General features: G+C 35.2%; 1 pseudogene; it reads left to right on the forward strand.

The window, feature by feature from the left end:
• The window catches only part of LOC149557990 (uncharacterized), a 73631-nt pseudogene extending 54453 nt beyond the window's left edge, over window positions 1-19178 (forward strand).
• The last annotated feature ends 4337 nt before the right edge of the window (window positions 19179-23515 follow it).

A 23515-nucleotide genomic window follows, 5' to 3' on the forward strand; every position in this document is an offset into this window, starting at 1 on the left:
CAAAGTGGTAACAATGCATTGTGATCTCCATGATCATACTGTAAGGAAACTAAAGTATGGAAATAGCTTCCTACACTAATCTCTTAAGAGAAGCATGGTGCAAATCCTATTAAAATATTTTACACTTACAAATTCAATATCATGTAAATAACAATATTTCAGCCAGCCAAGCATAAAGAAAATAGATAGAGAAAGAAACACATAACACAAAGATTTGCTAGTGGGGAAAAACCTGTCATTGAATCTTCCTAACATAGCTCTTACATGTCATAGGAATCCATCATAATCATTTTAGCCATGATCTCCTTATACACAATTCATGATGCTAACACATCAACATTATTTGCAAGAAATACTTTTTACAAAACAAATAATAGGAATAGGAATTATCCAAGGTTGAGACACCTTATTCCTAACACATACAACACTGACAAATGTTTGTGATGATCCTAGTGAGGACACATAAACTTCCCATTTTCTCCACTCTAAATCAAACCATTATTAACCATATTATTTGAATCACACTTCTTTTCCTAAGATCAACATATTGGTAACAATGCATTGCGATCTCCATAATCATAAAATACTAACAAATGCTTGTGATGATCCTGTTTGAGGACACATTAAATTCATATTTTCTCTTCTCTAAATCAAACCATTATTAACCATATTCTTTGAAGCGCATTTATTTTCATTGGTTTTGCCACCATTTTATGAAGAAGATGAAGATTTTATTAATGAAAGCAAACATTTTCCTACCTTTTCTATTGGGGCACAGTAAAAATAAATCTTTACCCATTCTCCTTTATTTCTATTATCAAACACTAGTACATTTTACCCCATTTTTAGACCAAAATTTTTGACCATCTATTAAAACGTTTTAGATTGGTTGGAATATGCAAGGAAAAATATTTATTTTTTTAAATCCATGACCATGTTGGTCGAAATTTTTACCAACATGGGCTTCATATTGTTTTGAAAATGAAAAAGGTAGCTGCCCTATTTCATTGTCAATGTGGTTGTTTGATGTTTTACTGTTGGGGTTTCAGGGTTCAGAGAACAAAATTATGATTTTTTCCATCATAAGATCCAACAATGATAGAAATATTGGATATCTGGCTAAGCAAAATAGGTTGTGCATTTCTGTATCATGAGCAAGAGGAGCACTATATTTCTGTGGCAATCACAACTTGTTAGATTTCAAAGAATGGGATTGTTTGAGCGAGGAAATATATCTTCATTGTCCAAGACATCCTTGCGACCCTCCTTTTGTTCTGTGCATTAAAGATGCATCTTCTTTCAATCCTCTATTTTGCACATGGCCTTGTAGGGCTCTTCTCCAATGCGGTCACCTGTGTGAAAGCACTTGTCATGATGGTAAGAATTCGCTCTATGTTGAACAAGTTCTTTTTCACTTCAAAGATTGTGGTCACAAAGCAACAAATAATTTTTCACAAGATGAGGAAACAAAGCTCTATTTGGAGGAAATAAGCTACATGTTTGATAAGTGTGGATCTTCATCAAATCTCTAGTTTCTTTGGCTGGTCCCTGGAAGTAGAATATAGGTAAGTAGTTTGGATCTTCTTTTATTTTTCAAGCCAAGACCAAAGATATATGGTAGGATGGAAGATAGTACCTAAATATCTAATGTCAAATGTCCCTTCAAATCAAACAACTCATAAAAATTATTGCATGCACTTGAATTGCAATAAATCTTCTCTTAGTGCATTAAGTGTAGCTGGTAAATGCTTTTATCTACTATATTGTAGATCACTGCCTTATGTGTCAAAAAATAGGATCAATACCATGAGGAAAAATACAAAACCTACAGCAGACCCCTCAAAGAAAAGTACCCAAGGGAGATACCACTGAAAAGGATTTGAAAAATTCATAGTACTTTCCTGTAAATTTTTCCCATCTTTTCTCATGTATATACATAGACATAGGAAAAGAATCATTCTCTATACAACAAGCTTTGATCTTTTGATTTGATATATTGACTTTAAGATTGGAACTTGTTATCTTCTTTTCATATTATCTAAATCGAACCATGTCTCCCAGCAAGCATCCAGAACTTTATCCCAAATTTTTAATCGTATTTGCTACAACTCATGTGAAAAAAATGAAATTGTAGATGGGCTACTCAGATCCAACACTATGTGCAGCCATTTTAGAACAAGAAGCATTTTCATATCTGCATTCTATCTTGTGTTGTGCTACATTTAAGGAAGCCTTGCATATGATAAATTTTCTTGTGCAAAAGCTCCACAAATGGTTGTGCAGGTGTGTCTATGACATCAGCAACACAAAAAAAAAGTCAAGGATAGCTCTTCAAAGAGAAAAGGTAGCTACTCACTATACATAAGCATTTTCCAAATGTTTTCAAGTTTATCAGCATATCCCTACATCCCCTCTCTGTAACTACTACTATTGAAAATAGATAAGAAAGACTTAGAATCAATTGAAAAACAACACACGATAATCTGATCAACTACATAAGAACTTCATTCAAATCAGGTCAAGTGACTTACACAAAGATTTTGCATGATTTTCTATTGTTGAGAATGTCGATGGGAAAAAATGATCACAGGTTGCTAGTTGAATATTATGACCCAACCAAAGAAGAACTAATTTTATAATGAAATGAACCAAGAATGCTTTCCTGCAACTGCCACTCCAATCCATAATTTCCTATGCATAAATAGGTAGCATTAATAAAATGCATAATATATGTTCAAAATAGTGATTGATAAGATACAATCCATAAGTAGGAGGTATTTTTCGATAGCAAGTCAAATTGTGATATATCTATCAAGGTTTAATTTTGTGATTTTTGAGTCAAAGTCATTGACCCATATTTCATGACTAGTGGTTCACCGAAACCATCTCTCATGAGAATGAACGGAACACTTAGCACTCATTGGATCTAGGTGGTGCTCACAAAGGTGAAGCACTGGGACTTCTTGGGAGGTTACCCATCCCAATACTACTCCAGCTCGAGTGCGCTTAACTATGGAGTTTCATCCATGGTTAAACCCACTATACTTGCAACCCCATTTGAAAAACCTTCACCAAGTGTTATGCCTTATGAACCATTCGTTAGAAAGCCCCTTAAGCATATCAATTGATAAGTAAGAGTTATTTTTGCACCAGTCAAATTGTGATATTGCTATTAGGATTTAACTGTGTGATTTTTGAGTCATACTCATTGACCCATATTTCATGAGTAGTGGTTCACCGAACCCATCTCTCATGAGAATGAATGGAACACTTAACACTCATTGGATCTAGGTGATGTTCATAGAGGTGAAGCACTGGGACTTCCCTGAAAGTCACCCATCCCGGTATTACTCCAGCTTGAGCACCTTAACTACCAAGTTTACTCTATGGTTAAACCCACTCTGCTTGGAACCCTATTTGAAAAACCTTCACCAAGTGTCATGACTTATGAACCATTCATTAGAAATCCCCTTAAGCTCATCAATTGATAAGTAGGAGATATTTTTCCACAACAAGTCAAATTGTGATATTGCTATCAACATTTAACTGTGTTTTTGAGTCAAACTCATTGACCCATATTTCATGAGTAGTGGTTCACTGAACCCATCTCTCATGAGAATGAATGGAACACTTAGCACTCAATGGATCTAGGTGATGCTCACAGAGGTGAAGCACCAAGACTTCCCAGGAGGTCACCCATCCTAGTATTACTCCAGCTCTAGCGCACTTAGCTATGGAGTTTCCTCCATGGTTAAACCCACTCTGCTTGTGACCCCATTTGTAAAACCTTCACCAAGTGTTGCACCTTATGAACTATTCATTAGAAAGCCCCTAAGCTCATCAATTGATAAGTAGGAGATATTTTTCCACAACAAGTCAAATTGTGATATCACTATCAGGATTTAACTGTATGAGTTTTGAGTCAAACTCATTGACCCATATTTGATGAGTAGTGGTTCACCAAACCCATCTCTCATGAGAATAAATGGAACACTTAGCACTCATTGGATCTAGGTGATTCTCACATAAGTGAAGCACTGGAACTTCTTGGGAGGTCACCTATCCCAGTACTACTGCAACTCGAACATGCTTAACTACGGAGTTTCCTCTAGTTAAACCCACTTTTCTTGCAACCCCATTTGAAAAATCTTCACCAAATATTGTGCCTTATGAACCATTCATTAGAAAGCCACTTAAGATCATCAATTGATGAATAGGAGATAATTTTCTACAACAAGTCAAACAAAGGCAAGATACTCCTACATTGTATGCATAAACCCACAACAACAAACAATGGTCAAGATGGGGCCATAACATAAAGAAATAATTTCTCAAAGATTGTTTACTTAAAATCTAAGTTATTGGCCTTCGTAGTGGTTTGGGTTCAGATTCATAGGTCTGGTTTGAGGAGTTTATCAAAAATAATCTGGTGTTGAGTTTGTCAATACAAAAACATATAAAATAAAAAATATGCATATTTACAATAGTATTTCAGTTCAAAATACTAATGATATATTAGTGAAACTCAAATATTATAATATATATTTTAAAATTTAAATAATAATAATGTCAATTATCAACAGTGAGTCATCATTTTTAAAAAAATAATATGGGACTTACAAAATATCATCACCATCTATATTAGATGATATAGATAGTGGTAAATTAGAAGAACCACAAATAGGGCTCCACTAGTATTGGCATTGGCACTAGCACTCCAATGCCCACAAATTTTCCCATAGTCATCATTAACATCAAGTGCAGCAAAGTGGGAAGTGGAGTATCCAAGTCAATATGTTATGGGATTATTATGTCAATCCCTTGTGTCCCCTCTTAGCCACTTTTTTTAAGGAGTAGTAGATTTGAGTGCATGTAAACCAAGTCCTTTTCCTTTTTTCAGTGTAGCCAATTGCACTTTACTAAGCAAATCCAAGAGTGTGTGATCCAATTCCTCATAAGTGTAGATGAACTAGCAAGCTATTGTGATAAAATATAAGGGTTAAGAATTTTTTTTTTAAATTATGATATTGCTATCAGGAAACTTTGTAGTTAAGTGTGCTCAAGCTATAGTATTAGGATGGGTGACCTCCCGTGAAATCTCGGTGCTCCACCTCTGTGAGCATCACCTAGATCCAATGAGTGCTAAGTGTTCCAATCATTTTCATGAGAGATGAGTTCAGTGAACCACTAATCATGAAATATGGGTCAATGAGTTTGACTCAAAAATCACATAGTTAAATACTGACAGCAATATCACAATGTGACTTGCTCTGGAAAAATATCTCCTACTTAGCAATTGATGAGCTTAAGGGGATTTCTAATGAATGGTTCATAAGGCACAACACTTGGTGAAGGTTTTTCAATTGGAGTTGCAAGCAGAGTGGGTTTAGCCATGGAGGAAACTATGTAGTTAAGCATGCGAGAGCTAGAGTAGTATTGGGATGGGTGACCTCCTGAGAAGTCTTGGTGCTTCACCTCTATGAGCATCACCTAGATCCAATGAGTGCTAATTGTTCCATTCATTCTCATGAGAGATGGGTTCCACTCATTTCATTAAATATGTATCGACGAGTTTGACTTAAAAATCACACAGATAAATCTTGATAGCAATATCACAATTTGACTTGCTGTGTTAAAATATCTCCTACTTATGGATTGTATCTTATCACTCACCATTTCAAACATATATTATACATTTTATAAATGCTACCTATTTGTGAATAGGCATTTATGGATTGGAGCAGCAGTTGTAGAAGAATAGTCTTGGTTCATTTGATTATAAAAATATTTCTTCTTTAGTTGGGTCATAATATTCATCTAGCAACCTCTCAAAAAATTTGTAGGCTCCAACCCCTCGAAGCAAAAGAACCAACTTCACTTAAGTCTGAAATTTCACCTTGAGAATGTTGCTATCTTCAGCAGATGATGGACTTTATAATCTGTTTAAATCTTATACCTTTCTTCTTGCATTTTGCTTCTTCAATGATCTTCTGAAATCCACCTTTTACAATCTTTGTTAATATGTGTGCCTTTTTATATTTGCTTCATATAAATCTGCCTTGTTTGCACTTATCCTTTTCCCAAATCAGCATTTTTTATCCTTCAATGTCTGCCCTTATTATCCTTTCAAATGTGCACTTATTCCTCTTATAAGTCTAACATAGACATTATAAATCTGCATATAATATCTCTTGTTAGTTTATATGATATATCTTTATCAACACACGATGGTGCAGGGCACCCTAGCAAAGGGTGTGTGGAGAAGGTCATTTGGTTTAATGATCTAGGAAGATCAAATTTTGAATGTAACTAGACCAATGGTCCATTTTTGTAATTGATGTTTTGAAGACTAAACTATAAAGGCATGTATTGAAGTTAAGGGCATTGTAATGTTAACATGCACCTAGGAGGCTATTGAAAGGTCAATTTTTTTGGGGATCTAAAGGCCTATAAGGTCTAAAACAAATGTAATATGGCCTCTAAGGCCAATTAAAAGTTTTGAAAGCACTAAAAGTGCTCAAAAGTTACAATTTGCCATATTGGCAATTTAGGCCTAGTAAAGCTTGTAAGAGTTTTAGGTGTCTTTGGAAGGGTTAGTGAAGTTATAAAAACTTTGAAAAGGTTAGTGAAATATATTAAAGGCATATATGATTGTAAGTTGTCGAAGTTGACACTTTGTGTCAACTTAGATAACAAATTTTAGTTTATAACTAACTGGTAATAGTTAGATAGTTAGACAACAGTGGTTGTTTACTGTTGTTTGGTTATTTAGAAGGGATTTGTCGAGTGTTTGGGGGAGAAGTAGAGTTGGGGTGGTGAGACAAGGCATTGTGAAAAAAAATTAATCAATAAAATAATCCGATTCTCTACAATTCAGTCTCTGTCCCATGGAACAGTGAGTTCCTATGATGTATCAAATGAATTTTGACTAATATTTAATGTGAGAAAATTTTATTATTTTTGTTATCTTTTCCATGCATTCTTTTAATTTTCATTGCGGGTTGAGTAAGGAATAATAGACTGGTGCATTCAAACCAGTGACTGGTTAGGCATAGTCAACTGTACTTATTTTGAAGTTTCCAATGTAGATTCTCTCCTACCACTTGTAGTCACTATTATTGGTGGGAGAGAATGGGGTTGTGATAATTTATTTTTACTATATTAACCAAATGCAAGAGAGTGGGAAAACTTGGTGTAAGTGCAGTGTTGGATGGTAATTGCTGATGGAGGTTTAGCCTGGATTACACACTTGTCTAATAGACAGTGGATCATTTCATGTTTGAAGATGTTTTGGAGGTGAATCCTTCATGTTGGGACATAAATTGAAGTGTCTATGCAATTAGTTTATAACTAACTGGTAATAGTTAGATAGTTAGACAACAGTGGTTGTTTACTGTTGTTTGGTTATTTAGAAGGGATTTGTCGAGTGTTTGGGGGAGAAGTAGAGTTGGGGTGGTGAGACAAGGCATTGTGAAAAAAATTTAATCAATAAAATAATCCTATTCTCTACAATTCAGTCTCTGTCCCATGGAACAGTGAGTTCCTATGATGTATTAAATGAATTTTGACTAATATTTAATGTGAGAAAATTTTATTATTTTTGTTATCTTTTCCATGCATTCTTTTAATTTTCATTGCGGGTTGAGTAAGGAATAATAGACTGGTGCATTCAAACCAGTGACTTGTTAGGCATAGTCAACTGTACTTATTTTGAAGTTTCCAATGTAGATTCTCTCCTACCACTTGTAGTCACTATTATTGGTGGGAGAGAATGAGGTTGTGATAATTTATTTTTACTATATTAACCAAATGCAAGAGAGTGGGAAAACTTGGTGTAAGTGCAGTGTTGGATGGTAATTGCTGATGGAGGTTTAGCCTGGATTACACACTTGTCTAATAGACAGTGGATCATTTCATGTTTGAAGATGTTTTGGAGGTGAATCCTTCATGTTGGGACATAAATTGAAGTGTCTATGCAATTAGTTTATAACTAACTGGTAATAGTTAGATAGTTAGACAACAGTGGTTGTTTACTGTTGTTTGGTTATTTAGAAGGGATTTGTCGAGTGTTTGGGGGAGAAGTAGAGTTGGGGTGGTGAGACAAGGCATTGTGAAAAAAATTTAATCAATAAAATAATCCTATTCTCTACAATTCAGTCTCTGTCCCATGGAACAGTGAGTTCCTATGATGTATCAAATGAATTTTGACTAATATTTAATGTGAGAAAATTTTATTATTTTTGTTATCTTTTCCATGCATTCTTTTAATTTTCATTGCGGGTTGAGTAAGGAATAATAGACTGGTGCATTCAAACTAGTGACTGGTTAGGCATAGTCAACTGTACTTATTTTGAAGTTTCCAATGTAGATTCTCTCCTACCACTTGTAGTCACTATTATTGGTGGGAGAGAATGAGGTTGTGATAATTTATTTTTACTATATTAACCAAATGCAAGAGAGTGGGAAAACTTGGTGTAAGTGCAGTGTTGGATGGTAATTGCTGATGGAGGTTTAGCCCGGATTACACACCTGTCTAATAGACAGCGGATCATTTCATGTTTGAAGATGTTTTGGAGGTGAATCCTTCATGCTGGGACATAAATTGAAGTGTCTATGCAATTAGTTTGGCCTGGAGTGGTCTGGAATAGTTTTTTTGATCAAACCCTCATGGTATGTTCCTAAAATCAATGGTTTAGTGGCTAGGCAAATGGGTATGGGATAAAGTCACAAAAACCTAAGAATCTATGGTTTTGAAACATTAGGAAAGACTACTTCAGCCTTTGGAGTCACAGGGATGAATGGAGATGTGGGTTGTTTTGTAAACGTGAGGAATTAGGCCTAGTGTGGATAGGCTAGGGGTATTGGATCTTGTGTAAGTTCCAAAGGATTTGGTATTGAAACTTAGGGAGGATTTGTAGATCCCAAAAGGTTATCTAAAACATATCTGATTTTCCTTGGTGGTTTGGAAAAGTTGGAAGAAAACCCAACTTAGTGATTGGTGAGGGCTACTAGCTGTAAGGGCTAGATGTGAGTGTTGGGTAAGAGATTAGTGGTCTAGAATGAAGGGATGGATGCAACATGACTGTTAAGCCATAAGAAGATGTTTCATGAAGTAAGAATGAAGGTTCAGGCCTTGGAAGAAGTTATGGTGTTTGGGAAGCATTAAGTGCACTTCGGTAGCCTAGAACGAAGTTCTTGAGGGGACATTGGAAGTGAGGAGTGTTGCAAATTTGATTAGATGTTGCTGCCTAATAATAATGTTCATCATACAGCCATTTCAATCTGCAAACCTCTGCAATTCCTCTATTGTGCTAATAGTATACTTGGCATTAATGACAAAATGTCTAAAAATTAAAAAGGGAGGAATCATAAAACATCAAGGAACCAATTAATCAAGCAAAATCAAAGCAAATAAGAAGTTAAATATGAAAATCATCAAATGGGAATAAGAAAAGATCAGCACTTCAAACCATTAATAAAGGATTGATCAAGAGGATTGTCCATTGAATAAGGAAATTCTGAAAAGTAACCAGCAATATACATATATACATGTATAAATTTAGCAAGTTTCTTGAGAATCATAAAAAGAGATTATTCAAGGAATTGATTACCAATTCATCTTGGATTCGTAATTTATTTTTTTATTCTCTAGAAGATATAGCAGTCATGGTTCCCTCAATTAAGTAGCCCACGCCAAGTTGGTTTGCTTGTGGGCCACAGGGTCGAAGACTTGCATAGTTGCTCTGCTCTAGGGCTAAGTTGTGAGTGATAGTCTTTGTGCATCCTACCATGCTTTCCCCTCAAATTTTTCTAAATGGTTGGCTGTAAGAAATATGTTATGAATAGATCCAATGCATTTATGATACTCTTTTTTATAAAAAGATTTACTTATGATCATAGTCCAATGTTTTCTTCCCTTGAAAAAATTACTTGTTCATAAGAAATTCCATTTTCAACAGCTATATTGATAAATTGCCTATCTAAAGATAATTTCTTGGATGTATATGTAGGTCAATCTTTACTAATCAATATTAGTCATTTTGTGCACTCGTCATCCTAATTTCTTAGATAATACTTTATGATTATATTTTGCTCATGTAGGGGACTGTTGTTAATTGTTGTTTGATCTAGTCATGCCTTAAACTCTGAATTGTCCTTTAATGAGTATTGGTTGCTGGTTGAGTACTGATTATTTATCACTTAGATTCACATCACTTGTATCACTTTCAATGTTTAAACTTTAGATGGAACCCTCCTTTATTGGTAAGAGGGTCATTGCCTTCCATAAGGATTGTGAGTCACTACTTTTCATTGTTAACTTATGAGTAATATATTATTCTCCAAATTGATCTTTGTATCCAAGAAGAACACCAAACTAGCAGAGATGAATGGATTTGTTAGTGTTGTGATACAGGTGTGGTTGAGACTAAGACCCATTTCCTATTCTATTGTCTGATCTCCTATGAGATTTGAGGGATGCCTCATTGCTTATATAGAGAGTGCAAATCCCTATCCTCATTCTTCATGTATGATCATCAGTGATGCCTTGCACTCTATCTCTAGGAGGCCTTCTATCTTTAGGATCTCACTCTTCAGGAGTTTTCCCCCTTTGGATCTATTGCCCTTCACCAGCTTACCAATTCCTTCTTCACTCCATTTACCTCTCCTAGAGGAACCAAGTAATCTAGGAGCCTATCCATTACTATGCCCCCTGCCACTCACATCAAATTGGTGTAACCATGCAAAGATCATACACACATACACCATCAGCAACTATGGCACTCTACTATCCAGCAATGGGTTTAGACTTCTCCACATACAGATAGTTATCCTTTGGTTTTGAGCTACTTTTTGACAAGTACAAACTGCTAGTAGTTTTGTGGTTTCACAGTCTCTCTTGCATACTGTTGTTTCTCTTTTTTTGGTTCTTTCTCTATTGGTTTTATATTTCATGGACATCGTTTGGTGGTCTTGCTATCTTTTGGCCTCTGTTTGTACTTTCACTCCCTTAGGCCCTTTTGTGGTCTCTTGCTGGACATTAATATTTTATCTTATCTTATCTCCCTTGGATGTCCTCCTCAAACAAAACCTTTTCCCCTTTATATCCTCTAGTGTGAGGGAGAGTCACACCTCTTCATAATGGCTAGAACCTTCTACAATTACTACCCTTTGAAAGGGTCATGACCTTTCATCTTTTCTACCCCTTTGAGTCACTTCATTCATTTCTTCCCCTTAATTCTTTTTACTTCCTTCTTTCTTATTTCCTCCCTTTCAAATGAACTCTTCTTTCTTGTTGAGGGAGTGTCAACTATTCATTATTTATCTCTTGACCTTTCATTAACTTAATTGACTTGTAATTATATTACATTATATTATATTATTGTTATTTTATCTTTATTTAAAAAAATAAGACATTGCAATTTATTTAATCAATTCTACTACTGGTAGAATATTCTATTGTATATTCTTTGTTGTTCAATGCTTGGTGCTATATTATGTTGCGAGCTCATTAATGACATGATTTATATATATTGGGGACAGATAGAGATGGCATGGGTAGTTGTTGCTAGGTTATTCTCATATAATATCTGCTTCAAAAATATTGAGTATGATAGTGATTGTGCTAACACCTGCAGAATAGATTACATAAAGAAACTATCATATCTAGAAAGGAGTAAGAATAGTGAATACAAAATTACTTCTCTTATTTGACAATTCTCAGTTGCAATAATTTTATGAAGTAGTTCTAACTCTTTCTAAACTGGTGGATAGGATGGCAGAAAATTTTAGACTGTTGATTGTGTTGTCATTCTATGAGCTTATTTTGGATATACACTGCCAACTTCATGTATTGTTGATTTGTTTAACATTTCAGATAACTAGCTCATAAATGTGAGTTATTTATGTTTTTGGTCAATTTTCGTGTAATGCATCCATGTTAAGTTAATTGGTAAAATTTAGAGAAACAATGCTCCATTTTAATTTTTTCCTATTTATCATCTATTTAATTAATTATGTGATATGACCCCATCTTTTATATTGTGCTATTGACTTGTTTTCTATTTAGAGTCTAGACAATAATTTTTTTGTTAAATTCAATTTAATGCCATTAAGTAAAATTTACTGAATTTTTTAGTACATGAGATTATGCATGGGAATCCTTTTTTTTTCATTGCACTTCTTTATTAGTTACTATTCTACTATTCCAATTTTGCAGTCTTCCGCATTTGTACTTGTTTATCATGCAAGAATTGCAATTCATCCAATCTCACTACCGTTCCATAGTGCAACATTGAAATTTCATTTAATTTAATTTATCAGATTGATTCATATGCTGGAAAATACAGAATGCAAATGAAAATGGAGAAGGTGACAACAATTCTTATGCACAGATACCCTTATCCACATGAACATTCATAGCATGCTATGATTACAGTTGTGGTTGGTTCTCTTTTCTTCATATCAGTTGATAACTTCCAAACTCTTATTCACAAGTTGGATAACAACAATATAAAGTGGTGGTCTATATATGCATGTTTCTTTGGTTTTCTCTATTTCTTTTCCTCTCCTTTCTTGGGACGAACCATTTAGCCAACCTACTCAAACTTCAGTCAATCATACTGCACAAATTTTCAAATATGAAATAAATTATGTGTTTTAAAGATTAAAATTTATTGGATAATATTTATATGGCTAAGTGACATTTTTTTCTAGATATTCCTTGCTTAAAAATTTTCTAAACCAAGGAATGGATTTACACTATGAGAAATATGAATACAACTTCTAAACTCACAACCCTAAACCTAAAAATTTTCTCGGTAACAACTATTACTGAGTAACAAAATTTTCTCAGTAGCCAAAGAAACCAAGTGGCAATTTTGATCAGTAAATATTAAGAAACCAAGTGGCAAGAGAGGTTATCGAGTGAGCTCGGTAAATGAAGGACAACTTGATAAATGAAGAACTTGGTACACACTACAGGGTGTGATTACCGAGTGAACTCGGTAGCCACTGGAGAGTGGAGCAAGGTAGAAGAAGGCACTGAGTGAATTCGGTAGCCACTACAAATGGCTTCTACCAAAGACAATACTGAGTGCAGATTTATGACGTGAATAATGTCACCATTAAAACCAGAGAACCAAAGCTTGAAATACTCAACAATAAACTTATCAAATGCAATGAACAAGGAAAGAGCAATCGATTCAAGTATGCCTGCTTGCTTTCTATTTAGCTTTGATTAAATCATTTACAAAATTTTGGGAGCATTCGACTTCAACCAAAAAACCCTAAAGTAACCCTAAAACTAATAAAACTTCAAACTTCATAAAATTTAAACTTGCAGCTCTAATGGTTGTATACAATAATTCTTGGAGCAATCACTGCTTCAACAGGATGAATGAAAATAATAAACTATGAACTTACAGAATGACACAAAGTACCACATGCAACTGCAGGCACGAAAAACACTTCCTTCTATCTTCTACACAAATGGATCTTCTGATCACTTTTCCTTCTTGCTTCTCTACAACTTCTAAGCTCTTTCTCTGTCTCTGTCTACTATCTAATATCTAATGAATGGAACATTCCTTTTGTTATACTTGCAAAAGGTTTTCCCCCTCATTTTTGAATTCATAAAAAATTCACCTACCATGCAATAAATTCATTTGATCATTTTGCAAGCTGTCAAGGAGGTAGGTGGGCATTTGGCTCCAGGGGCAAACAACAACCGCATTAAATATTCCAACACTCCCCCTTTGTCCCAAGCCAAACAAACAAGGATCATTGCTGATCTAGATCAACTACACCAAGACACTCTCTTAGGTGTACAAAAGTTCCAATCCCTAATGGCTTGGTAAAAATATCTGCTAGCTGCTGCTCAGACTTGCAATATTCAATTTTGATATCCCCATTCTCCACCAACTCTCTGATGAAGTGATATATGATCTCTATATGCTTGCTTCCCCAATGGAAGACTGGATTCTTGGACAATGCAATTGATGAGATGTTGTCACAATAAATTGTGGTTCCATCCTCTTGCCTTTTATTCAAATCTGTTAAGATCCTTCTTAGCCAAATAGCTTGACATGCTGCTGCATTTGCTGCTATGTATTCAGCCTCTTCTGTAGATTGAGCAACAATAGGTTACTTCTTGGATGCCCATGAAATTGCACCCGATCCCATATGAAACATATATCTAGAAGTGCTCTTCCTATCTTCTAAACTTCTAGCCCAATCACTATCAGTATAAGCCACCAACTTGAAATCATCATTTTTAGTATACAAAATTCCAAATCCCTTGGTACCTTTCACATACCTTAGGATCCTCTTTCTCGCTTGCCAATGGGAATCTTTTGGTGTTTCCATAAATCTGGAAATCAAACTTACTACATTCATTAGGTCTAGCCGAGTTGCAGTCAAATACATTAAACTTCCAACCATACTCTTGTATAGTGTTGGATCCACTCTCTTTCTAGAGTCTTCCTTGCTCAACTTCAGACCTACTATTGTTGGTGTGGGGGTTGCCTTACTGTTCTACATTTTGAATCTCTCCAAGATTTGCCTTGCATACTTTTCTTGAGAGATGGAGATGCCATCATGCATTTGTTTTACTGCTATGCCTAGAAAGTATTTCAAGAGACCTAGGTCTGTCATTTCAAATTCACTTTTCATGGCCTCTTTGAATTCACCAATTAGAGCCTTGTCATTACTAGTAAAAATCAAATCATCTACATACAAGACAACAATCAAAACATTTCCATTTGCTGCCTTGATGTAAAGAGTGAGCTCACCATTGCTTTTGCTAAAGCCATTGCTCATCAAATATGAGTCAATCCTGATGTACCATGCCCGTGGAGCTTGCTTGAGCCCATAAAGAGGTCTTTTCATTCTATATACTTTATTCTCTTCACTTGCTACTTCATAACTAGGTGGCTCCTCCACATAGACTTCTTCTTTCAATATACCATTTAAGAAGGCAGACATCACATCCATTTGATATACCTTCCATTTGTGCTGAGCTACAATTGCTATGACAGCACGCACGATTTCCATTCTAGCAACAAGGGCATAGGTCTCATCATAGTCTCTTCCATACTATTGTTTGTAGCCCTTGACTACCAACCTTGCCTTATTCCTATCAATCTTTCCTTCAACATTTCATTTGGTCTTATAGACCCATTTCACTCCAATCACTTGCTTCTTGGGAGGCAATTTGGTTAGCTCCCATGTCTCATTCATTTCTATAGCATCTATTTTCTCATCCATGGCTTTACACCATTTCTTCTCCTTAATAGCTTCTTCAAAATAAATTGGATCACTATGAGAAAATAATTCAATATTAACACTCTCATCATAATCTTCATACCTTTCATCTTGGTATATCTCCCTAAGACTCTTGGTCTTTCTTGGTAGCAGGGAGGAGAGTGTGGGATTAGAATCTTCACTACTGTTGCTTGGCCCTGACACTCGATCATGCCTAGAGGAGCTCGATAATGACTGAGGCTTCTTGCCTTTTCTTCTATCTGCTCCTTCTTCTTCCTGTTCATCAGCATCCTCTTCACTCATAATTAGCACTTTACTTGAAGTGCTTAGTGACTCATCAATTTTTCCATGCCAAGATTGATTTTCAAGAAATTTCACATCTCTTGAAAGCATCATCTTGTTGTTCAATGGGTCATACAATTTGTATGCCTTTGATTCTGGGCCGTACCCTATGAAAATGCATTTCACACCTTTGTCATCAAATTTTTGCCTTTTCTCTTTAGGCACATGTGCATATGCAAGACATCCAAACACCCTTAGGTGTTCAACTGTCCATCTTCTTTGTGACCATGCTTCTATTGGAATTCTGTCATGAACTACCTTTGTAGGACACCTATTAATTAGGTAAACTACAATTGCCACAACCTCTCCCCAGAATTTAGTTGTGAGACCTTTCTCTTTCATCATGCTCCTTTCCATTTCAACAATGGTCATGTTCTTTCTTTCAGCCACCCCATTCTATTGTGGTGTATAGCTGGCTATGAGCTCTTTCTTTATGCCATGTTTCCTGAGGTGCCATATCCATGAGGGGTCTTCAATCACACTCCTTAGAGATGATTGTGTGGGAGGTGCAGCACTAACTTGAGATGAGAAACATGTCTCAATCCTCAAGGGAAACATTTTGTTCTTTGTCATTTGAACTGCTGCAAGTAAGTTCTTGCTCCCATCCTTTTCTTGAATGATACACTTGTCATTCTCCATCAACACTTTGTATCCATTTTGAATGAGTTGACTAATGCTCATCAAATTGTGCTTCATACCAAGGGCGAAATACACATTTTGTATTTCTCTTTTCTCACCTTTCTTGGTGCGGACCATAATAGATCCTTTGCCCACAACTGGTAGGGTTCCATTGTTACCCATCTTAATTTCTAATTTGAAACTCTTGTCAATGAATGAAAACAAGGTTTCATTACCACTCATGTGGTTGCTACATCCACTATCAAGGTACCAAACCTTAGGGCTTCCTTCTTCACCAACATTACACATGATGAAGGCAACTGCATTGTTTCCACTTCCCATGTTCACATCAGCCACATTTGCTTGTCCTGACTGATCATTTTTCTTTTTCCAACATTCACTTGCATAATGCCCATATTTATGATAGTAGTAGCATTCTACATTACTCTTATTTGAGTTGTAGTTTTTCTTACCTCCTCTTGAAGTATTTTGTGAGCTACTTGCTCCATCTGCTCTTCCTAAGCTTTTTGTTGTAGCATTCCTTTGTCCTCCATTACCTCGGCCTCTACCTCTGGAGTTTCTTCTTGAGCCATTTCTTCCTCTCCCCCTTCCTCTTGTATTTGATTGAGCCTTGAATTCTTTCTCTTGGGAAGATGAAGAAGTATATCTATTGATCCTATGCTAATGGGTTTGAAGAGTACCCATCAACTCATCCATTATCAAAATAGTGAGGTCTTTTGCCTCTTCTATGGTCATGACCAAATTGTCATATTTATGAGGTAAACTCCTCAATATCTTTTCTACTATCCTCTGCTCTTGATAGTCTTCTCCATTTGACTTCAGTTGGTTAATCACATTTGAGGTCCTTGAACTGAAGTCTGCAACTGATTCATTTTCCTTCATCTGAAGGTTCTCAAACTCCCTCCTTATATTCTGCAGCTTTACTATGTAGACTTTATCAGTCCCCTTGAAGTTCATCTCAAGGATATCCCAAGCTTTCTTTTACATAATTTACTGTTGCAATCTTTGGAAAAACTCTCTGTCATTTCTGCCTCAATAAGACTTAATGCCTTTGCATCTTTCCTCCTTGACTCTTTCAAATGAGTCTTCTGTGCATTTGTGAGAGCAACATACTGAGCTGGGTCTATCACATCATTGAACCCATTAACTACAAACTCCCACAAATCATTCGCAACCATAAGGGTTTTCATCTTCTTTGCCCATGTATCATAATTCTGTCCATTAAATGATGGTGGTTACTGCCATATCTTTCCTACATCTCCTGCCATGATGAATATCCTAGAAAAAACAAATGTCCTAACTCACTGTGGATGTGGGACCTCAAAGCTCTGATACAATGTGAGAAATATGAATACAACTTCTAAACTCACAACCCTAAACCTAAAAATTTGCTCAATAACAACTATTATCAAGTGAAAAAATTTGCTCGATAGCCAAAGAAACCAAGTGGCAATTTTTCTCAGTAAACATTAAGAAATTGAGTGGCAGGAGAGGTTACTAAGTGAGCTCATTAAATGAAGGACAACTTGGTAAATGAAGAACTCAGTAGACACTGTAGGGTGTGATTACCGAGTGAACTCGGTAGACAATGCGATTATCAAGTGAACTCGGTAGCCACTAGAGAGTGGAGCAATGTAGAAGAAGGCACCGAGTGAATTTGGTAGCCACTACAGATGACTTCTACCAAAGACAATACCAAGTGTAGATTTATGACGTGAATATTGTCACCATTAAAACTAGAGAACCAAAGCTTGAAATACTCAACAATAAACTTATCAAATGCAATGAACAAGGAAAGAGCAATAGATTCAAGTATGCCTGCTTGCTTTCTATTTAGCTTTGATTAAATCATTTAAAAAAATTTGGGAGCTTTCGGCTTCAACCAGAAAAACCTAAAGTAACCCTAAAACTAATAAAACTTCAAAATTCATAGACTTTAAACTTGCAGCTCTGATGGCTACATACAATAACACCTAGAGCAATCACTGCTTCAACAGGACAAATGAATACAATAAACTATGAACTTACAGAATGACACAAAGGACCATGTGCAACTGCAGGCATGAAAAACACTTCCTTCTATCTTCTACACAAATGGATTTGCTGATCACTTTTCCTTCTTTCTTCTCTGCAACTTCTGAGCTCTTTCTCTATCTCTGTCTACTGTCTGCTGTCTAATGAATGGAACATTCCTTTTGTTATACTTGCAAAAAGTTTTCCCCCTCATTTTTGAATTCAAAATTTTTTCACCTACCATGCAATAAATTCATTTGATCATTTTGCAAGCCATCAGGGAGGTAGGTGGGCATTTGGCTCTAGGGGCAAACAACAACCACATTAAATATTCCAACATACACATTGCAGGTATGTGTTGTGGCTTTTAATTGCTAGCGTGTATCATTTACCAAGCATTCAGTCAATGGGAGTTGACATCAAATTGAATGTGTCTCTATTTTTGACATTATTTTTATTGTTTGTCTTGGCTCTTTTGGTTTTCCATATTACATATCTTGGGTTGTGGTATATGGGCCTCGTTGCATGCTTTGCAAGGAAGCGGCCTGAGATTCTTACCATTCTACAAAATAGTGTTGTAAGAGCTATTATTTGTCTGAAACTGATCATATGTTAATTTTTTTGATATGATAGGTTTAGCATTGAAACCCAAGCCTTTCTTCTTATGATTAAGTTAATTCTATTTGTTGTTGCTACAGGTTTTAAGCATAGCATGTTGTGTTTTTTATAGCTATTGTGGCAATAGAGCCCCAGCTAGAACAAAATCATTTGGAAGAAAATATTTTAGTCTTGTTGTGGATACATTTATAAAAGGGTGGCCATAGGTACATGAATTGAAGGAGTAGGTTTGCTCTAATTTGCTTGCACATGTTGGATCTGCAAGTGACTACCCAATATTTTCCAAATGGGTTATTTATGGTTAGGTAAGTGGCTATCTATCTGAGAGTGACTTTCTTATCTCCAATCTAGGAATACACAATTTGCAATCATACTTTTTATTGGAAAAACTGTGTTCCAAAGTAACAACTAATCTGTACAACTTAAGTATGTTCTAAAGTAAACAAATAAATTTGGATTGTTGTTGTTTCTGGATTAGATCATGTGTGAGTTTTTGTATTCAAAAATTCACAGATGGTCTAATCCAGAAACAACAACGATTAAATTTATAAATTGTGGAAATCTGGTACCATTAAATAAAATTTGGTCAATGGGAGTATCTTTACTAACCATATGTTTCTTTTGCAGTCAGCTAACATAATCTCACCTGTGTTTTCTTTGTGGGTAACATTTATAGGATTATACATTTCAAATTATGTAGTTGAAAGGTCAATTGGGTATGTCACATTGAAAATTGCTTTACAAGGTTGATTGTTTTGAAATTATCATTTGTCACTTTATCTTGACTTTTGTGAAATTTCATTATTTCTATTTCAATTTGTATTTTTAGATGGGCTTTAACGCATCCTTAGTTAGCATCAATTTTTTATATTCAAAAGGCATCTGCAGCTCTAGATTTCTTAGACATGGTTCCTTGGTACTCAGGGTATGTACTCTATTCCACTAATTCCAAGGTGTATTTTTTCCACTAAGGAAGCTTGTGTTAGTGATTCAAGATGACAAGAGTGTACCATTTCAAGACATCAGCAAATTTGTTCAAGACAACATTTGATCTTTTGGTATCTGTAACATTGTTTCTTAGATGCTTTGATATGTGAATGATGTAGGCATGTCTACTCAATATATCAAATTTTCTTAATCTATAACCTTGTTATGTTATTTTGTTTCATTGTAGTAAGTAATTATGATATTACTTGCCATGTTTTAAAATTTGTCGGGTCTTACTTTGTGTGATAATTTATAGTTTCTTTATTTGATTAGGCAGCAATGACTAAGTCATAGAGTAATGACCCAAAGAAAGGTTTTCTTTTTAATCATCTAAGTGCAAGAGAAGGACAATGGTTTGACTTCATGGTAGACACTGGGGATGGTGGCAATTCTACATACAATGTTGCTCGATTGTTTGCTCAACCTTCCCTTCAAGTAAGCCACAACAATATTGTTAAAGAACTTCCATGTGGAGACTTGCTTCTTATTGGAGGAGATCTTGTGTGAGTTGATTCTCATTTTCACTTATGCTAGGATTAATCAAAGAAACAAAAATGAACTCTGCAATTCTATACTTGAAGGATTCATATGTTGAAACCAATGATGAAAGTGTGACATGGATTAGCTGATTGGTGCCTGGGCTGGTTCAGAGTAATTTGAATGGATTTTATTTGCAAAAGATTGAATAGTGTAGATTACATATATTTAATATTAGCCAGTGAATTTTACTTTAATTCTAGAAAAGAATGGTGATGTTTTGCACAAGGGAATGACATATGTATTTAGATGTTTCTTTTACATGACTCCACTAGTTAGATCTCACTCTCTTCAAAATGCAAGCATTGAGAAGTTAAAATATTGAGTAAGATAGCTTGTAAGCATCTGCGAGTGACAACACACTATTGTTTATATATACTTTTTAAGTCACAGTGTATCAAAAGGCTCAATCTAGGATTAAATCACAAAGTCTTCCAGTGTATTTGCCTAAGTTTTTCTATAATGGAATGTAAAATTTACACAAACCTTAGCAAGGGAAGTCTGATATTAGTAGGCTAAGGTTACTAAAAGATATTATTGTTTGCTAAAGGTTAATTGAATGAGAAATCAACATAGTGAATTTGACTTTAATTCTAAAAAAGAATGGCGATGTTTTGCATGAGGGAATGACATATGTATTTAGATGTTGCTTTTATATGACTCCACTAGTTAGATTTCACTCTCTTCAAAATGCAAGCATTGAGAAGTTAAAATATTGAGTAAGATAGCTTGTAAACATCAGCGAGTGATGACACACTATTGTTTATATATACTTTTTAAGTCACAGTGTATCCAAAGGCTCAATTTAGGATTAAATCACAAAGTCTTCCAGTGTATCTGCCTAAGTTTTTCTGTAATGGAATGTTAGCAAGGGAAGTCTTATATTAGTAGGCTAAGGTTAATGAAAGATATGATTGTTTGCCAAAGATTAATTGAATGAAAAATCAACATAGCTTATGTGTGGTAAATATTTCCCTACAACCAATATATTTTTTTTTTTGGTAAAATATTTTGGTTATTTTATTAATTTAGTTCTGGAATTAGCCTGGTCTGGACCAAGGGAGGTTACAACAGGGGAAACCACCATCCCAATTTTACAATGAGAGTGGGACCCATAAACAGATTCAAAACAAAGCAAAGGACAACAAAAATAAGCCAATAGATAAGGAGTTAACCTTTTACACCACCATTGGTATGGATCAAATAATCATGTCAAACAATTTTGGAGCTTTCTTTGATTTTTCCCCTTACAAAGTGTCCTAACCTTCTTCTAGCTCTTTCTGCCACTCCTCTATGTTGAATGGGTGTCCCCATCATCACAGCTGATGAACACTCACCTTGCAGCCTCCTCTCTTTTGTGAAGATTCTTTCACCTTGTCACCTAGACCCCACTAGTTGTTTTTTCTCCCTACAATCTGGAGTTGCAGAACCATTCCAATGTTTCATCTGATTATCGCACCCATCACTTACATTGCTAACATTCTTCACTGCTACATTTCAAGATTTTGTGCTTGCAAATTACAGCTTGTGATTTGTTCATAGGAGTAATAGGTCATGTTTCATGATAGATTATCTCACTTGAATCTTCTGCGAAAATGTTATTCAGAAATTCAAGGTTAGAAGAGGTGAGCTTTGTACATTTCATTGTTGCTTAAGTGACCAAGACATGACTAGGCCACAACAGCTTAATAATGTCCACATTACTCAGGCCAGGGTTGCAAAGTCCACATCTAACAATAACATTGTTTCCTATGAAAACCAACTACCCCCACCTTTTCCTTTGTGGGCCAAAGGATGACAAGGAAAAGACCAGCATCTAAGGATTCCACCATGCATTCTTTACATGATACTGCTAGTCCAGCTAAATACTAAGCAGTACTTGGAGATGTGACTAACATGTATAAAAATGGAGAGTCGACTTTGCCAAGAGTTAGGACACGTAAGGTAAAACTAAATTTTATTTTGCATACTTATGTTGGTTTTAACTTTTATATTCTGCATGTTATTTCAGGGAGATGATGAGAAATGGCAGTGTAGTCTAAATTGTATGGCCAAAAGTCTTCTTTAATTAGTATTCTATGCACATTGGGGTCTGGATTTAAATTTCGCATATCTTCAAGAGAACTTGATACTATTTTTGTCATATCTCCTCTATTCTCACTTGAAGAAATTCTCACTATTGTATGTTGAATAGTTTATGCTTTCCTTTTGGATATATATAATTTATTTGTATTATGATATGAGGTTAGGCTACATCCCTGAGTAACAATAGCAAAGGAAAATGCCAAGGAATTATTCAGAATGTCAATACAAATACCAAAGTTGCAAAAATTGAAAAGCATAGGATACTTGTTCCTTGCAATTCCAAGGATCATTCTTCCAATGATGATGTTGGGATTGGTGAAAAAAAGAGCAATGGAGAGAATGTGTAGGATATACAGGCTAATTCTAAAGATCTAACTACAACTGCAGAAAATATGCCAATGCAATTGCAATGCAAACAGCTTGTAGCCAAAACAAATAATGAAAATGCTTCAACATGTGCTAATGGGCATTAGTGTCTTCTCTAAAGCAACAAATTTTCCAAAATCAGCACATATCAAGAGAGCTCGAGAACAATTCAAAACAAGGTAATTTGACTAGGATTTCATAAACTAATTAAGAGTACCTAAACATATAATTCATTAAGTTTTGTTTTTTATTTTGATCTATTTTTCCAAATTCTCTTCTTTTTTACTTTTTACTCACAGTTTTGATCTTCTACAAATGTCAGGAGTTCCTACTATTCTAGTCAAATCTCATGAAGGTGTGGGGTGCTCAAGCCATTCTCACTATATTGATATTGATTTGGACCATGGTGATCCTCAGATGTGTACTGCTTATGCCACAAAAATTTATGATAACTTATGCATTATAGAGGTTTGCTCTGTTCATAGTGATCTTTAATTCTTGGTTCAGAAAATTTATATTGTTCAATTGAGTTGATTTGTTTCTATGCACTTTTCTAATGCTTGTTAGTATAATTCTCACTATTGTCAGATGTATTATGCTTTTGACAACTTCAGCTTATTGTTTTAAAAAATTTGTTATAGGCATATAACTGTAGATCCTTGGATGG

This window comes from Cupressus sempervirens, chromosome 5 (assembly GCF_028749045.1).
Source record: "Cupressus sempervirens isolate cs-2001-9-10 chromosome 5, ASM2874904v1, whole genome shotgun sequence".
Classification (NCBI taxonomy): Eukaryota; Viridiplantae; Streptophyta; class Pinopsida; order Cupressales; family Cupressaceae; genus Cupressus; species Cupressus sempervirens.